At 42.6% G+C, this 17,929-nt stretch overlaps 1 protein-coding gene across 3 annotated transcripts in view; it reads right to left on the bottom strand.

Moving 5' to 3' along the window:
• NCOA5 (nuclear receptor coactivator 5) overlaps nucleotides 1-11,462 on the bottom strand; it is a 30,132-nt gene extending 18,670 nt beyond the window's left edge. For all 3 annotated transcript variants that reach the window (XM_042930793.1, XM_042930794.1, XM_042930796.1), the window contains exon 1: nucleotides 11,367-11,462. The gene's annotated coding sequence lies outside the window, so the exon portion shown is untranslated. The remainder of the gene's footprint in view (nucleotides 1-11,366) is intronic.
• Nucleotides 11,463-17,929: the final 6,467 nt, after the last annotated feature.

Here is a 17,929-nt window from a genome sequence, read left to right as displayed (position 1 = left end):
TTCAAAACTGGAAACATTTCAAATGTCGGTCAACTGGTGAATGGATAATCAAAATGTGTTATATCTATAAAATGGAATACTACTCAACAACAGAAATAAATGAACTACTAATAAAAAAATCAGAAAATAATATCTATATAGGACTTGGTCTATAATCTCTGATCATGGCTTTGGTATGGCAAGTGGCACTTTCACAATTTACAACCCTCAAAGTTAACGAACATCTGAATTACACATTATATAATGATAGGCCTTACAGGGAACACCTAACTCTCTTCTATGTAATTGTGAAGAATATCAGTTCAGGTTTAGAAGGGCCTACTGACCTAGTCTGCTCTTTAATATGGAGTGACTATGATTCAGAGAGAAATGTAATCTCTTCGATTGTTGAGGTAGTTTTCAGAGTATCTCTGGAATACACTGAGGGTGGTGGTGGTGTTGTAAAGATTTCTTCTAAATAAACACTGTAACTCCCAGTAGGATTCTATATATTATTAATTGGTTGTGAATAAAGAAAGCTCACCTAAACATTGATTGACTTGAACACTGATTATGTTAGAGTACAGAACACAGGGTACTATTTTAGTAGGGAAGTTTCTATCAATGCCATATAATTTGCCCATATGATATGAAAAGGACTATTACATTGTGTAATTATATCCTGTTCTGTGAGCACCTACATATAGGACTGCGGAGACCAAAGCAGTCATGTATGACATACCTCTGGGGCAAAACTGGTTCCAGTTAGACTGAAGGAGGTAAATATTTTACTTTGAAGTTAGTGAAAAGTTTTTGTAATTATTTGAAATATTATTTAAAATTCAAGATTAATTTATCTTTTTGTTTTTTACTTATTTTTATTTTTTAGAGAGAGCACATGCACAAGCGGGGGAGAAGCGCATGGGGAGAGAGAGAATCTTAAGTAGGCTCCATGCTCAGTGTGGAGCCTGACGCAGGGCTCAATCCCACAACCCCAGGATCATGACCTGAGCTGACATCAAGAGTTGGACAGACGCTCAACCTACTGAGCCACCCAGGCATCCCAAGATTATTGTATCTTTAAATGATTTTGACTGCAATTTGCCTCCTCATCGAATAGTCTAAAGCAATTATACTTTGATGGTGTGACTTATGTTTCTTCTGCAAAAAAGAGAACTCTCAGACCATTTTCTTTTTTCCCTTACGCCAAGTGTTTGTTTATTCACAGCTATTTAAGAGTTCTTTATACTTCCATCTTGGATGAGTTATAGAGAAAATGAGACCTGGAAATTTCTGATAGTTTCAGTGCCACCCAAGAGGGCTGCTCAGGTTACAGGAGAGCTGGGGGGCAGGTTTCAGTGAGAGTTATGAAAACAAAACTATCGTCACCACCAATCCCAATACACAAAACATCCTAACACATGGTCACCCAGAACTTTTGGAAAACCTATGAGTTCAGAAATACAGGAAGAATAGAGAAGCTACAAAAGTACAAATAACTTCAGGGAGCTGATCAGACAGTATAGCAAAGATTTAAAAAGTCAAGGGAAAAAAACCCTTGCCCCATTTTTTTTTTTTTTTACAATTTTTTGTTATACAACTTAATAACCCATCAACTGGGAGGCTGGAGGTTCATTTGAACAAGTTTCTCTTTGAAAATGCAAATACTGGGACTGGGAAAGAGGGCTTTTGTATTAATTAGTTGAATCAGATTATTTTCTTCCTACATCCTTTCAGAGACATATAGTCCTATGCCAAGGAAATAGAAATGACATTAATGTAAAGGAAAAGAAAAAAAAGAAGGAAAGACAATTTGGGCACCTTTCTGGACATTAGGTAGGGAACAATAATGGGAGAAAATGTAACCAACAAGAGGGTAGTGGAAACTTTAAGGCTTCTTTCTCCTCCTGCTCTATCTCATTCTGGCCAAATGCCTGTAAGATCAAAAGTCAGTCTCTTAGCGCCTCTTTCACCTTGGCCTGGTTGGTACCTCTATACTTTGTTAACTAGACTAGCAATGTGAGCACCACTGGAAATCACCATCACTACGAGGTACGTTGGCCTGAATATTTTCTGAGGTACCTTGGCCTGAATATTTTTTTTTTAATTTTTTTTTTTAACGTTTATTTATTTTTGAGACAGAGAGAGACAGAGCATGAACAGGGGAGGGTCAGAGAGAGAGGGAGACACAGAATTGAAACAGGCTCCAGGCTCTGAGCTGTCAGCACAGAGCCCGACGCGGGGCTCGAACTCACAGACCGCGAGATCGTGACCTGAGCCGAAGTCGGACGCTTAACCGACCGAGCCACCCAGGCGCCACGGCCTGAATATTTTTTAAGTGGTTTTCTGAAAATGGTTAAAAGCACTTTTCAGGTAAGGATTTTTAGATAAGAAAAATAACACCAACTGAAGGGATCTACATAAAAGGAAAAAATTAGAAAATAATCTAGAAAACATGATGTCACAGAGGAAGTGGCAGAGCTGTTTTAAGTCACAAAAGACTGGGTTAAAGAACTTTCAAAGAACAACACAATGCCTAATGTACAATTTTATTTTAGACTAATATGCTAGACAAGGTTCACACAATGGTTTTTGTATAATGCTATAAATAAAAATGCATGTTTCATTCACAGCACCAAGAGCTGCTCTGCTCTTTTTATTAAAAATTTTTTTAATTTTTTTTTTTTTGAGAGAGAGAGAGAGAGAGAGAGAGAGAAGGAATGTAAGGAGGGGCAGAGAAAGAGGGAGACACAGAATCCAAGGCGGGCTGTAGGCTCTGAGTTGTCAGCACAGAGACCAACGCAGGGCTCAAACCTATGAAGCGCAAGATCATGACCTGAGCCGAAGTCAGACGCTCAACCGACTGAGCCACCCACGTGCCCCTTTAATTGTACTATCATAAAATCAATTCCTTTCAATTTAAAACCAATTAATTTTTTTTTTTTTAATTTCTGAGACAGAGAGAGAGAGAGAGACAGACAGACAGACAGACAGAGAGAGCAGGGGAGGGACAGAGAGAGGGAGACACAGAATCCAAAGACAGGCTCCAGGCTCTGAGCTGTCCGCACAGAGCCCAACGTGGGGCTTGAACCCATGAACTGTGAGATCATGACCTGAGCCAAAGTCGGACGCTTAACTGACTGAATCACCCAGGTGCCCCTTACAATCAATTTTTATCACAAGCTATCACAATGGAAAAACCACAAAGACTATGCTGAATAAGTGCAGTATGAATCGCTGCACTTAGTGACACTACCACCCTTGGCTGTTGAAAGAATCCAGAAGCCTATACAATTTTGTCAAGTGATTACAAACGAAATAAAATCCTCCAAAGCCTTAGCTGAAACCACCTAAAAATCAGTTACTACTAAATTGAAAATATGTGATTATAAAGATAATGCCACTTGGAAAATCACACTGACAATAAAGTGGTTACCACACATTAAACGCCCCGAATCGGGAGAGGAAAGGACAGCGCTTCTTCTTTAAACTATACTTGTGAAGATGACGTTGACGGTGTAACATCAGGAATATTATAACCAGTTATACTATAATGAGTTAAGGATAAGAGAATGCTCTGCTTGTGGTTTCTAAATCAACCCCTTAAGCTCACTTTAAAAACTATGCATTCCCTCTTATTTGATTATCTCCTTCATTCTCTAATTAAAATAATTATTCTACCTTTAACTGTATTAGATTATTATTCCTCAGTATAGGAACGGGGGAAACAATGATAACTTATATTTACAGAACCCTGACTCTGTCCCAGAGTCTGAACTAAGAACATTATGTGCATTACCTCATTCAATCCTTTCTACAACTCTTGGAGTTAACTACTATTATGATCTCTATTTTGTGAATGAGAAAATTTGAAGTTTAGAGAAATTAAATGACTTATCTTAGGTCACATGATCATCAGGAGACAGAGCTAGGATTCATCAAATGTAGGTCTGTCGGACACCAAAGTGCTTAAACATTATGCTATGCTGCCCCAACAGGGAGTGGAAAGACAGGGTTTCCATTATGAACACTTGCTAAGACTCCCGGATCAAACTGATAGAACCTGGAAAAGGCCCAGTCTATGCCAGTCGCTCCAATGTTTAAGTACCCCAGACACCCACCTATCACCTCAAACCAGTGTTGGTCCTTGAACAATGCAGGGGTTAGGGGCACTGAGCCCCAAGGACCCCAAAAACTTAACAATAGCCTATTGGTAACCAGAAGCCTTACCGATAATATGAACAGTTGATGAACACATATTTTTGTATGTTATATGTATTATATAATGTATTCTTACCATAAAGTATGCTAGAGAAGAGAAGATGTTACGAAAGAAATCATTTACAGTACCCAAAAAAATTTTGCACATAAGAAGCCACACAGTTCAAACCCATGTTGTTCAAGGGTCAACTGTACAATGTTTCTGGCTTTGCTACTGATATTCTATTCACTTCAACACTTCAGACAAACATTCTCTATCAACATTTAATCTCCTACCCTTTTTACTTCTTTTCAGGAAAGAACACTTGCCTGGGATCAGCATATCAGAGTTCTAGTTCTACTTGGCGTGTGTGTGGGATGTGGTTAGTCAAGTCATTTGATTTCTCTGAATCTGATGAAGTGGATATTCCACCTGTGTTGGTTATGTTGCTTCAAGGAGAACATCAGCTAAGAGAAAAAAACTCACTAATTTGGATTCACAAAGATTGAGCTAATCTAAACTAGTAAAATAGTCTGAGCTACAAAAAATTTCAAGTATAGGTTTATTTAACACAGGTAGAATTTCAACTAAACTGTACAAGTAGAGATCCTTATAGAACTAAATTAATAAACTGGATAGTTCATCACCAGCACACCAAATGCATCTAGGCCTACTATGTACTATGTACCATGCCTTAGACATATGGAAATAAAAAGGGTAAAGTCTCTGCTTTAAAGGAGTTCGCTGCTTAATAAAGGAGAGCAGGACACATACAGATAATCATAATATTATCTAAAATGGGTTTATAGCAGAGATAATAAAGGCCTAACTCTGTGTACATGGGTGTCGCAGGGGAGAGGAACAGGACAGAGAGGAGACTGGAAAGAGTAAGGGGCAGGGATGGCCTAAAAGTAACATTTAAACTGAGTCCTGGAAGATGAATAGGAGTTTACCAGAAAGAGAGAAGTCATTTGGCACATGCAAAAGTGAAGGAATGGAGTGAAGAACATAATTAGAAATACTATAGGAAGTTTAGTGTAGGGAATAGGGGGATAAGAGGAAGAAAAGAGGAATTACAGATGCAAGCCAGAATCGGAAAAAGGTCACAAAAAACTTTGTTACTGAAAAGCAAGAGATTGGTGGCAAGAGGGCCTATATAAATTGAGCTACCATAAAAGAGTCTCAATGAAGCCAAACTAATGAAGGCTTACTGTATGTATGTTATCTAAAAGGGGGGGGGGGGGGCGGGCGGTCAAGAGTATTTAAACCTCAGACCTTAAAAATATTGCCTATTCAGGTACGAGACAAATATTTAAAAGGTTATCTTCAGTAAAGGGATATAAAATAAACTGAGGGCCAGAGTCAGTAGTTAATAGCCAACAAAAATGAGTTAAACCCACCGTTCAGGAAGAAACGGACAACCAAGCACCCTTCCTTAGTTTTCTTCTAATATCTTTTAAAAAATTTAATGTGGTAAAAAACACACAATATACAATTTATCATATTAACTATTATTTTCTTAAAAAGCAAGCTCTACACCCAACATGAAGGTTGAACTAAGGATCAAAAGTAGCAGGTTCTACTGACTGAGCCAGCTAGGCCCCCCTCATATTAACTATTTTTAAGTGAGCATATTAAGTTTATTCACACTGTTGTACAACAGATCTCCAGAACTTTTTCATCTCATAAAACTGCAACTCCTTATATCCAGTAAACAATTCCCCATCTCCCCTCTGCGCATTTATATACATACACATTTTTTCACTCTTCACCCTGCACTCCTTTACTGAAGATGTATCAGCACCACCTGAGAAGATAGTTAAACACATTTTCAGGCCCATCGCAAACTTTTAGAATCTGAGGATGAAGCCTAGGAATCTGTATTTGAACAAGCTTCTCAGGTGATTCTTGGCAGGTATTTGAGAACTATATTCTGTTTATCCCTTTAGCTTATGTACAACATATACTTAGACCCTCCATTTAGAAACCTCTTCAAACTCCTGTATTCAAGGGGTAATAACCCATGAACATAATCTGTTACAAAGAAAATGTCATGACAATGGTTAAAATCTGTCAAAGTACAACCGCTGAAAACAGTAAACATAATCACATAGCTATCCCCAAAGGAAATGGAATCATCAACCCAAGTTTCCATAGTACTAAAGATAGTATCCAATTATAAGGTCTGTGCCCCTGCTCCCCAAGGAGGAGTGTGCACCAACACCTTCTCTTCGATTTCATCTGACCATTTTAAAAAGTACCCTGAAAACTTACGCGTCTTTTCCCTATTACCTAGTTATGAAATAGCAAGAAAAATATTAACCACTGAGCTTGCCACTTTTTGATAGCATATTATCCACTTCTTTGGCTAATAAATGGCAAACTAGCAACTAAAGTTTTCTCTAAATTCTGCCAACTAGACTTGTTGGTATTGGTTTGCTGGCAGGGGCTGAAACTCCTGCTTCTTCTGAGGCAATTGGTTTTCATATCTAAATGCATCTCTCTGCAAGAAGAGAAAAATGGTCACACACAGAATTTCATATCCACACCGCTAAAAGCAAAGTGGAGCAAACCTAAATTTAATAAGCAGACCATGGAATCTTGGTAAGTGTGCTGTCTTTGTTCACATGAAAGTGAAATCATCCTACTGATGTGAATGGAAGGAATTATAATATTGAAAACTGCACAGATATTCTAACTATTGCTATTACCTCTAGTCCAGACTATCAAGCCAAAAAACATTTTAAATTACAGTTTTGCTTAAAATGTATAACCAACCATAAACCAGAGTTGTTAACTCCTATTAGTAATCTGAGATACGAACAGATTAGTACTAGAATCTACTTCCAACTTCTATTTCCAGGGAAAACTCATTTTCTAAAGCCTAAATCAGAGGTCCTCAAACCTTTAATGTACGTAACAACCGCAGGGGTGGGTTCTGAAAGGCAGATTCTGTAGCCCCCAGAGCCCCTCCAGAGACTGTTCAGTTAGCGGGGGAGGGGGTGGTGAGCTGCATCCACGGATATGCATTTCCAACTAGCTGTTCTAGTGACTCTGATGCTGTCCTACTATAACTTTTCCAAAAAAAGGTTCAGTTCATAATCTTAAGTTTTTGTACTGAACGGAATCATGTTTTTCTTAGTTTTTCTTTTTGATATCAAGAATAATTTCCAAAGAGATTTAAAAATAAATTTCTTGTATCATCTCTGATGCTAACTAAATACATGTTATTATTATCTCAATCTCCAACTGCATAATTAAGTATATCCACTTAAGGCCAAATTACTCATAATTCAAAGTTCTCCAAAGCTTGCCCACTAACTGTAGGATCAACCTAATCTTCAGTAATTCAATCATTCTAGATCCAAACCAGGGAACCACTCAAGATATTTTATAGAGATAAAGGTATAAGACTGCTTTATAAATGTTCTCCAATGCAACCTAAGTTTTCCTGATCTTTCCCTAAAGTTGTTGGTCTTTAGGCAGGTCAGTAATGTTGTTTTGAATTGAAATAAAGGGAAAAGAGTCTTATGGTGTGCAAAAGTGCTGATTCTTTGAAGAGAATTATTTTCTTAACAAAAAAGTAATTCGTCCAGCTGACCTATTATCTCTTATTTTTTTAGTGATAGCATAAAGAATGAAAATGACCATCCCTATAAATATTCATATCTGGTGGTAATAAAACCACCATTTAAAAAGCAGCAGGCATGCTGGTATTATATATTTAGCTGTCAGTATACTTCATATTTCCCTAATGTGCTGCTGCTTCAGACAGTGGCCTTACCCTGATCCTTTCATTAACACTTCTCATTAATGAAAGTGGAATAGAGGGTAATTTTCTGTTGGTCACTGCCCTTTTAACTTCTTGAGAGTTTAACTCTGCTTAAGCCAAATAGTCTACACAAATGCCTACGCTGTTGACAGGACAAATCTTTTGGCACAAAAAAAGCTGACTGAGCTTTAGAAGCACTTGTCTCAAAGACACACGGTAATCATTAGTAAACCACAAGGTATAGAGAAGAAACAGTGTGGCAGAAAGAGTAGTCAGGTTTGGGAGAGCACTAGGACCCGAGATGTTTGTAGGAGGATAGCAAGAGAAAGGCACCAATGATATTCTCCTCTCTTGGACATCTATAGTGCACATGTTTAGCATATTAAAGCCTCTGAGAAGTTCTAGAGTAAGGACACCTCTTTATCTCAAAATTTCCCAATTTTGCTTGACCACAAAATCTTTTATCTTCAACAATACCTTCAATATGTTCTACTAAGTATGGGATTCGGGCAAGAAGTCTAACCTGAGTCATTATTTCCTCATACGCAAAGAAGATACAACATCAGCCTACCCATCTCACAAGATTGGTGGGAACAAACGAGTTGGTATTGTAAACCTGCTTTGTAAATCACACGTGCTGCTGGTTGTATGCCATCATTACCATTAAGAGTAATAGTGAGTTTAGGAACAGACCTCTCATTCTCTACGTGGGGAGTCAAAAACAAAGAAGCCACGGTAGTTGAAGGGAATATTACATACATTTCCTCCAAAGCTTTCTCATTCTTAAAAGCACAACTGAATTCCAGTAATGCTCACAGCAGTAACAAGCCATACAAAAGCACTGCCATCTGCAGGCCAGAGGGATGGAATGCTTGCAACGGTTCTTAAGAATGAAGTTTCAAGCCACCAGGCACTCCTGTTCAGCACACGCCTGTAGCCTCTGCAACGGACTTAGCTTTTGAGCACAGGGAGACTGAGTTCTCAAACTGACTTGAGTAAGAAGTTCTCATGTCTTCTCTACACAGGACCAACGCTGAGAAATGTTGAAGAAAATCACTCTGGCCTTCTGTAAGTACTACGTTGTGCTCATACCAAAGTAACCCCAAGGAGTATGGATTTTTTTTTTTTTTTTTTACACAGCCCTTGAGGAAACACTTTAATGATCCGAACAGACTTTTTTGAGTTTCCTTTCAATGAATTAGAGTAAATCTGCTCTCTCACACATTAAGTTTATGAACAGACTACAAACAGAACAGGCTGTTTACATAAGTTAACCGGTCAATGCCTCCCTTTCTTTGGAGAACGTAATTAGCTTTATTCAGCAATTCACCAATATGACCTAGCAAATCAAAAGGAGCTCCTAATGCCTTCCTTTTTTTTTTTTTTTTTTTAATGTTTTATTTATTTTTGAGAGATACAGAGACAGAATGCGAGTGGGTTAGGGGCAGAGAGAGAGGGGGACCCAGAATCCGAAGCAGGTTCCAGGCTCTGAGTGGTCAGCACAGAGCCCCGGGCTCGAACCCACGGACCGTGAGATCATGACCTGAGCCGAAGCCGGACGCTCAACCGACTGAGCCACCCAGGCGCCCCTAAAGTGTATTCATTTTTGAGAGAGCGCGTGAGTGGGGGAGGGGCGGAGGGAGAGCCCGATGCGGGGCTTGAACTCACAGACTGCGAGGTCGTGACCTGAGCCGAAGTCGGACGCTCACCCACTGGGCCACCCAGGCGCCCCAGCCTAATGCCTTCCTTAAACGTATGGTGTTTACCTGCCCTGTAACATTGCACAACCTGCACCTAGGAAACATTTTTCCACGGGGCCTTGAAATACGGTTTCTCCGGCACGTTCTACAAGGAAAATTACTGTTTCTACGTTTCAGGTTAAAAGATCGTGCCAGAGGTTTCAAAGAGCATCTGGAAGGTGACAAGAGGAGCTGAAAGAAACACAAAGAAACCAGAATACAGGAAGAAACATGTTAAATAGCCACGGGATCTCCAATACCCACAGTGCAAAAGCCTGGGTTTTACGGGTTGGAAAAAGGCAACACGAAAGTTAGTTTTCACACCCAGACCGACTCACACAGAAAACATTACGTCTACAGTCGTCAAACGCCCAAACGGCTCCGTCGTCGGGTGCAGAAAGGGTCAGGAGGCTACGACACCACAACGCAACGAGAAAACGGAGGCGGCACACCCCGCGCGCTCGAGCCGACGCTTCGTGCGGTTCCGTGGGACTGCCACTCGTAGGTCAACACCGACAACAGTTCGCAACGAGAAAGCTTCTCATGTTACCACCCCCGAAGATCCTGGGGGGCGTTTCACGGAATCCGCTATGCTTCAGAGAGAAATCCCGTGCACAGAGCGAAAGCCAGGACCGCAATGAACCCCACACTCGTAGGGCAGCGTTTCCCAAAGCGTGGAACGCACAATAATTTCAGCAGGAACAAGGACGCGCTGTTTATTTTAATAGACAGGTATTTATTATTATTTTTTTTTATGAGCATTGGAAAAATAACTGGCTTTCCATCATACGGTTTGGGATTTACGTTTCCACCTTAAACAAATGTATTTAAGGAGGAGGAAAATAGAGGCAGTGCAAAGGAAAAAATTAACATTTGGGAAATAAACAGCAGTACAGATGGTACACGGACGTAGAGGTGCAACGCGAGAGACTGAAATCTGGGAAGCGCCGTCTTAAAAAAAAAAAAAAAAAAAAAAAAAAAAAAAAAAGCCCCTGGCGGGTAGTCGGGAGCGGAGTGCCCTGGGTCACACTTGGGGCGCTGGCTCTGTCGCTAATTTCCGCGAGAACCTCGGGCACAGATTCTTTCCCCGTCCTTTGGGGCCGGGGTCCGCGTTACAAAACGGGTGGGGGCGTCACACGACACGGAGGAGCCTCGAGGATGCTGTCAAGGGGCGGCGAGGAGGCGGCGACAGGGACCAGCGCTCGGTTCGCCGCACGGCGCTGCACGCCCCGTAGAACGCCCGGAGAGGCGGGCCGCCTCGCTCCGAGTTCGAATCCCGCCTGCGCCACCGACTCGCTGAGGACCCGCAGGCGAGCGATTTCACCGTTTCGAGAAAGGGGCGCGGGGTGTGCAGCCCTACCCTACAGAGAAGCTCGGAGGACTACGGTCGGCGGTTCGCGCACAGAGAGGCGGCCGCGGTGCGGCGCCGCCCGGACCGGAGCCCCCCCACGGGCCGCCCGGGCCGGCCGGGCCTGGGCTTGACGGGAGCCAGAGGCCGCGCCCCGCACCGGGCATGCGCAGCTCCGCGCGCACCCGGAGAGAAGCCGAGGCCGCGGCCGCGGCCGCGCGTCGAGCGGGCCCTCCCGCCTCAGCCTCCCCATCCGGCCCCGGGCCCCTCAACCGTCGGCCGCAAGCCCCACGCCTCGGCAGACGGCCACCGCTTCCCGGCACTCACCGCTACCAGCGCGGCGGGCTCTCGGCCGCTCCTTCGCCTCAGGCCCGCCCCTGCCGCCTCCACCTCAGCCCACCTGCCCGCCGTAGGACAAAGGCGCCACCAACCGACCGGCGCGGGCACGAGGCAATGGCGGCCGGGGCGGAGAGTGGGGGCAGAGGGCGCGCACGCAGCGGCAGGCGCGGCAATGTCGCAAGAGCGCGCGGGTTTACGGCAGGGCTGAGTTGGGCGTCGATCTCCTTAGCAATGAGAGAGAGGAAGTAGCTATGCGGCGGCGGTTGAGAACGCTAGGGGTTGCCTAGTAACGGCGTCCCCCGCTAAGGATGGGTCCCAGGCCTGGTTCCCTGATCCCAAGAGGCTGCGCCTTTCTTCTAGTCTTCGGAGCGTCTTCCTTCCATTCTAACTGTGGAAACGGCTCACTTAAATCCTGAAATACTTTATTTAGTTTTTCATGAAACGAAACAAAACCCGAAACACCTTTAGATATGTGTATTGGAGAGTAGCGTACAGACTCCTGCAACCTCCGGATCTCAAGGAACAAAGACAGCAGAGAGGTAGAGAAAATGTTTTATTTAAATTCACATTTAAATAGGCAGTGTACCCTATTAGTTTCGCTGGCAAGAGGCAGCTTCTGGTGATAGAGTCACAGGTTCTTTTTGAGTTCTTTCTTCCTGGAATATTTATTCAACGTCAAAAAAAATTTCACGGAATGTAGGTGCTGACTGTGAAGCATGTAAAATGTATCGTTCATTTAACTCCCAGAATAATTTGTCGGAGGGAATGGAGTTTGCTCACATGATTGTAAATATTATAATCACAGCTATTGCTATATGAATCAGGTAGGCTTTTTTATTAGTTAGGAAATGCTTCACACCCTGTGGGGGTCTAGTTTTTCTCCTTGTGAACAGTGCATGCCAAGCAAACACGGTGGCTGTGGAATTTGAACGCTATGGGAAGTCAGATTTCTCTGACAACCACTCATTTGCTCATCCCTTCACTCATTTGCTCATTGAATGTTTACTATACACTTACTAGGTGGCCCTATGCTTTATTAGACACCTACTTTCAAAGCACTATCATGAGCAAATGCAGACCCATGTCTGCTATCTTGGAGATTATTGCCTAGTGGAAAGAGAAAATAGGTGAATTATCACACTTGAGTGTGTAATTACAGGTAAATGCTTGAAGGAAAGAAACAGGGATGCATTGTATTGTCTAGTTTTTCTCACCTGTGACAAATGCAGGGTGTGCCTGATGCCTATGGACAAATACACTTGGTCTTTAGATCTTTAATAATTCAAAATTCATCATGGCTCATTTTCTTCATCTGTAAAATAAGGATAAGAATAGCACGTGCCTCTGGGGCGCCTGGATGGCTTACTCGGTTAAGCGTCCAACTTCACCCAGGGTGGTGATCTTGCGGTCGGTGAGTTCGAGCCCCGTATCGAGCTCTGTGCTGACAGCTCAGAGCCTGGAGCCTGCTAAGGAATCTGCGTCTCCTGGTGTCTCTGCTCCTCCTCCACTCACACTCTGTCTCTCTCAAAAATAAATAAACAGGGGCGCCTGGGTGGCGCAGTCGGTTAAGCGTCCGACTTCAGCCAGGTCACGATCTCGCGGTCCGTGAGTTCGAGCCCCGCGTCAGGCTCTGTGCTGACAGCTCGGAGCCTGGAGCCTGTTTCCGATTCTGTGTCTCCCTCTCTCTCTGCCCCTCCCCCGTTCATGCTCTGTCTCTCTCTGTCCCAAAAATAAATAAAAAAACGTTGAAAAAAAAAATTTAAAAAATAAATAAATAAATAAATAAATAAACAAAAAAATTAAAAAAGAATAGCACGTGCCTCATAAAGTCAGTGTGAAGTTAAATTAGGTAGTAAGTATCATACACAAAGCTCTTAGATTCATGCTTAGCTCATCGTGCAGGCTCATCAGCTCATAGATTTCTTATGATCCCACGGTTTGTGTCTTTCTATAGATTTGTTTGTGTTCACAGTTTGTGAGACATCCCTACAAAACAGTGGCCCTTGGGTTTTCATCGGCTACTCTGTTCACAGGTGGAATAAATAGAATAAATGTCACTGGGAGTTGATCAACGAGTCCTTGTTCCCCAGGACACTGGGGTGGGAGTGGAGGGGACTTTGTTGTGATATTAAGTTCCTGGTGAACCCCAACAAGAGCTAATAGCTCCTCAGAGCAAGATTCTGTCAACAAAGTGGATCAGAATGGGACTGTCCCCACTCAACAAGTTCTGTTGTATGTTGAAAGGAGTGGCTCAGGGAACTATGGAATAGCCGCTCTAAGACTCCTCTCAGCCATCAGGGAGACCAGTGTCTATGACACAGCCATCAATGTCAGTACCGTTTTGTACAGCTGTGGAAGTCAAGAGTAATGACCTCTGAAGGGTGTCCATGTCCTAATCTCTGGAGCCTGTGAATGTAGCCCCTTACGTGACAACAGGTGTTTTGCAGATGTCATTAGGTTAAGGATCTTGAGATTGGAAGATGATTCTGAATTACCCAGGTGGGCCCAATATCATCACCAGGGTCCTTATAAGAGGGGAGTAGGCGGTCAGAGTCAGAGATGTGATAATGGAAGTAGGGGGTAGTGAGGGGGAAAGAGAGAGGGAGGGAGAGAGAGAGAGAGAGAGAGAGAGGAAGATGTTACTACACTACTGGCTTTGAAGGTGGAGGATGGGGCCTTGAGACAAGGAATGCAGGAGGCCTCTAGAAGCTGGAAAAGGCAAGAAAACAGATTTATCCCTAGAAACTCTAGAAGGAACACAGCCTTGCTGACTCATTTTTAACTTTTGACTTTCCTCCCTTCAGAAAACGTAATAAATATATATTTTCCTTTTCTAATGTTACCATGGTTTATCTTTCCCCTTTTAATAATCTAATCTGATTAACATTGATTTTGATGTATGCTGTCACATCATACATTATGTGTTATTTTTGATTCCAAATTAGATTCCTTCTTTCCCCAAGCTATTTCAACACCAAATAACAGCTCCAAACCATTTTTGTATCTCTTCTCTATCATATAGCACTTTTTATAGGAGGATTAAATTCAGGGCTCCTCATTGATTCTGTAATATCTCTTTCTTTTGGAGACAATTCAGAGTTTCAATTATTATTACTCTAGATAGCACATATTTAGTTGTTTTGTTTCCAGAGCAAGTGAAATATACTTACGAAAGTGTTTAAAGAGCAGGTAATGTTTAAAGAGAGAAAATGTTTAAAGAGCAGGTAAATAAATCTTTTATGCTACTCAGATTGCCAGGGCAATCTGATTAATCCCTCCCTTCACATGAAATTCCCAAAGGATCCATCTCTAAATTTGCCTTCATATGTTGGGGTATAGAAATACAATATAAGTATAATAATTATAAAAATGGTTAAGGATGATGTCAGAGAGTAGGACAGTTCGGTCAAGTCCTGGCTCATTGTTTCCTGGAGATTCTGGTTCAGTGAGTCTAGGGTAGAATAGTTAACAATAACAACAGCAACAACAACAAAACTCTCCTCCCAGGTGTACACACCATGGGGCTTGGTGATTACAGAGATAACATACCTTAAAGGCATTTACCATGTTTCAGGGTCTCTCACAAATTACTCACACTGAGAATGAGAGTTGGAACTGGATAACTGGCTGAGTCAGTAGAGGCAGAATCTGAAGGATGAATGTTCCAGATTCAAAACTTAATGATGTAAAGCAAAAGCATTTTATTCTTGTTCATAGTTTCTGGGGCCCAGGAATTCGGGAAGGGCTTGGTTGAGTGGTTGTGGCTCTGAGTTAGACAGTAGTTGCAGCTGGAAGAGCAGGGGGGGCTGGAGGAGCTGGAGGCTGGCTGGACGTCTTTCTCTCCCCACATAGTCTCTGGCTCTTTCCATGTAGTCTCTGCATGGGCTACTTTGGGCTTCCTCATAGCATGGTGATCTCAGAGCAGTTATGCTGCTTACATGGTGCTCGGGGCCCTGGGAGAGTGGCTGAAAGAACCAGGCAGGAGCTGTATTGCCTTCTGTGACAGAGCCTCAGAAGTCATATAGCCTCATAATGCTTGTCATATTCAAGGCCCTCCACTCAATGGGAGGAATAGCAAGGACTCGCTGGGAGCAGAGCCTGTGGGTGGAAGATGAAGTTATGGCCACCTTTAGGGAATACAGTCGGCCACAGAGTTATCCCTCGTCCCCATATCCAGTGCACCAGATCCTTCCCCCTAACGTTTCTCGAATGGGTCCGCCCTGACCACCACCTAGTTCAAGCTGTCAGCACTCCTAGCTTGCACCTCTTTGCTTATCTCCAAACTAGGCTCCTTGCTTTCACCTTTTCTTCTCTCCAGTTCTTTCTCTTCTATAGCTAGAATATTTTTATACAACAAATCTATTGTCACTCCCCACTGTCCTTGGGATAGTGATAAAGCTGGTCCCGATGATCTGGAACTTTGCCATTCAGACTCACATTCTGCCACTGTCTCCCTTGTTTTCCAGCCTGCAACCCCATTGGTATCATTTCAGGCTCTACATTCACCACATTCTTTCCACCTCAGGGCCTTTGTACCTCCTGTTGCCTCCGCTTAAATACTCTCCCAACCCTTTTCCTGCATCACCATCCTCCCTCCTCCCTTCTCTGCCACCTCTTTAATTAATTCTATTCATCCTTAAGGTTGTGAAAGTAATTAAAGGGAAACCTCACTTAGAGTGGAGTTGGGAAGCTCTCAAGGGGAAGCTCTCACTCACAAACTTTCCAGCGCAGATCCTTTTGCTTTCCTGGGCAGGAAGAAATTCACTGGACTACCCCAACAGGAAGAAGAAAGATTTCCTCCTTGCCCAGCAACAGCCCAGCCAATGAGAAACTGCCACCACTCAGCCAATGAGAAACCGTTACTACCCTGAACTCCTGCTTTGCTCCAAGGGAATTTTGTTCAGAGCAGCCCCCTCCAACTTCCTCCTTTCGCTGCACGGAGTAATGTTCCCCCAGTTTGTTCTCCGGACTCGCCCTCGGTTTACCATAGCTAGCGTGTCCCAAATAAATTCCTCTGCAATTCCCAAATAAACTCATTTTTTTTTTTTTGGTAAAATAACTGGCTATTTTATTTTTAAGGTTAATAAAATTTTCTTTAAATCGTCCTCCCCCTCTCCACTAGAATAGAGAGACAGTATAGCCTGGTAGCTAGGATCACGGACCATGGATTCAGACCACTTGAGTACGAATTCTGGCTCTACCATCTACTCACTGTGTGACTTAGGGCATGTTGCCTAACCTCTCTGTGCCTCAGTTTTCTCCTTTGTAAAACAGAGATAGTAGTAGGATCTATCTATCTAAAAGGATTATTGTGAATGTTCAAACCCACATATGTAAGTCAACATCTGCAAAACACTTAGAACACTTAGGGGGAACCTGCCCGGGTGGGTCAGTCAGTTAAGCGTCCAACTCTTGATCTCAGCTCAAGTCTTGATCTCAGAGTCCTGAGTTCCAGTCCTGCATTGGGCTCCATGTTGGGCGTGAAGCCTATTTAAAAAAAAAAAAAAACCCACGAAAAACACTTAGCACACTTAGTGCTTGTCATGGACTGCACAATAAGCATTAAGCTGGTCGTGGTTTGTCAGCCTGTTGCCCACTCGTGTAGAACTGTGCACTTCTGTCTTGAAATTACTCTTCCAACCAGAGGCCATTTAATGGGATGTGAGGAGAATTTGGGGAGTACCTCCTAATCTGTGACTTTGGACCCACAGCTGAGGATAAAGGGGTGCTAGATATTTTATAAAGCAGAGGCTTTAACCCGGGGTTCATGAACTTGGATGGGAAAAACCTGCTTCTTTACTTTCATTTACCTCTGACTAAAATGAAGCCTTTCTATCTTCCTTTCTTTCTTTCTTTCTTTCTTTCTTTCTTTCTTTCTTTCTTATTTCTTTTTTCTTTCAAGAGCATAAACAGGGGAGAGGGGAAGAAGGAGAGAGAGGGAGAGAGAGAAGGAATCTTAAGCAGTTTCCATGCTCAGCACGGGGCCCAATGGGAGCTCAATCCCACAACCCTGGGATCATGACCTAAGCCAAAATCAAGAATCGGATGCTCAACCAGCTGAGCCACCCAGGTGCCCCAAAGCGTTTCTTTCACTTATGAATGCAAGCAACAAACCGTGATACTGTCAGAGCCTGCTACACTGTCTCCAGTAGAAATCACAGATATTTCATATCACATTACAATTATTGCAGATGTCTTGAATTATTGTTTGCACTCATCACTGCTTTGAAATTATGGAAATTTTAGACTTGCCACTAGATCTTATTATGTAATGCATTAATGAAGATGCTCAGTGCTACATCACAGATTTGTCTTTTTACTATTTTGATGACTGTATTTCAATATACATAATTGGTTTTCTTTGTACCTCTATTTATTATATTTTATGCATTTAGAAATGTTTTTCTAAAAAGGGTCCAAAGGCTTCTCCGTATGGTCAGAGGACTTCACAACACACACACACACACACACACACACACACACACACACGAGAATCCTGCTCTAAAGAAAGTAGTTAATACCTGGGATGAGAAGCTCTCCTTAGGGCATTC

Source organism: Panthera leo, chromosome A3, assembly GCF_018350215.1.
Source record: "Panthera leo isolate Ple1 chromosome A3, P.leo_Ple1_pat1.1, whole genome shotgun sequence".
Taxonomy (NCBI): Eukaryota; Metazoa; Chordata; class Mammalia; order Carnivora; family Felidae; genus Panthera; species Panthera leo.
This window is presented reverse-complemented; position numbering and strand designations above follow the sequence as displayed.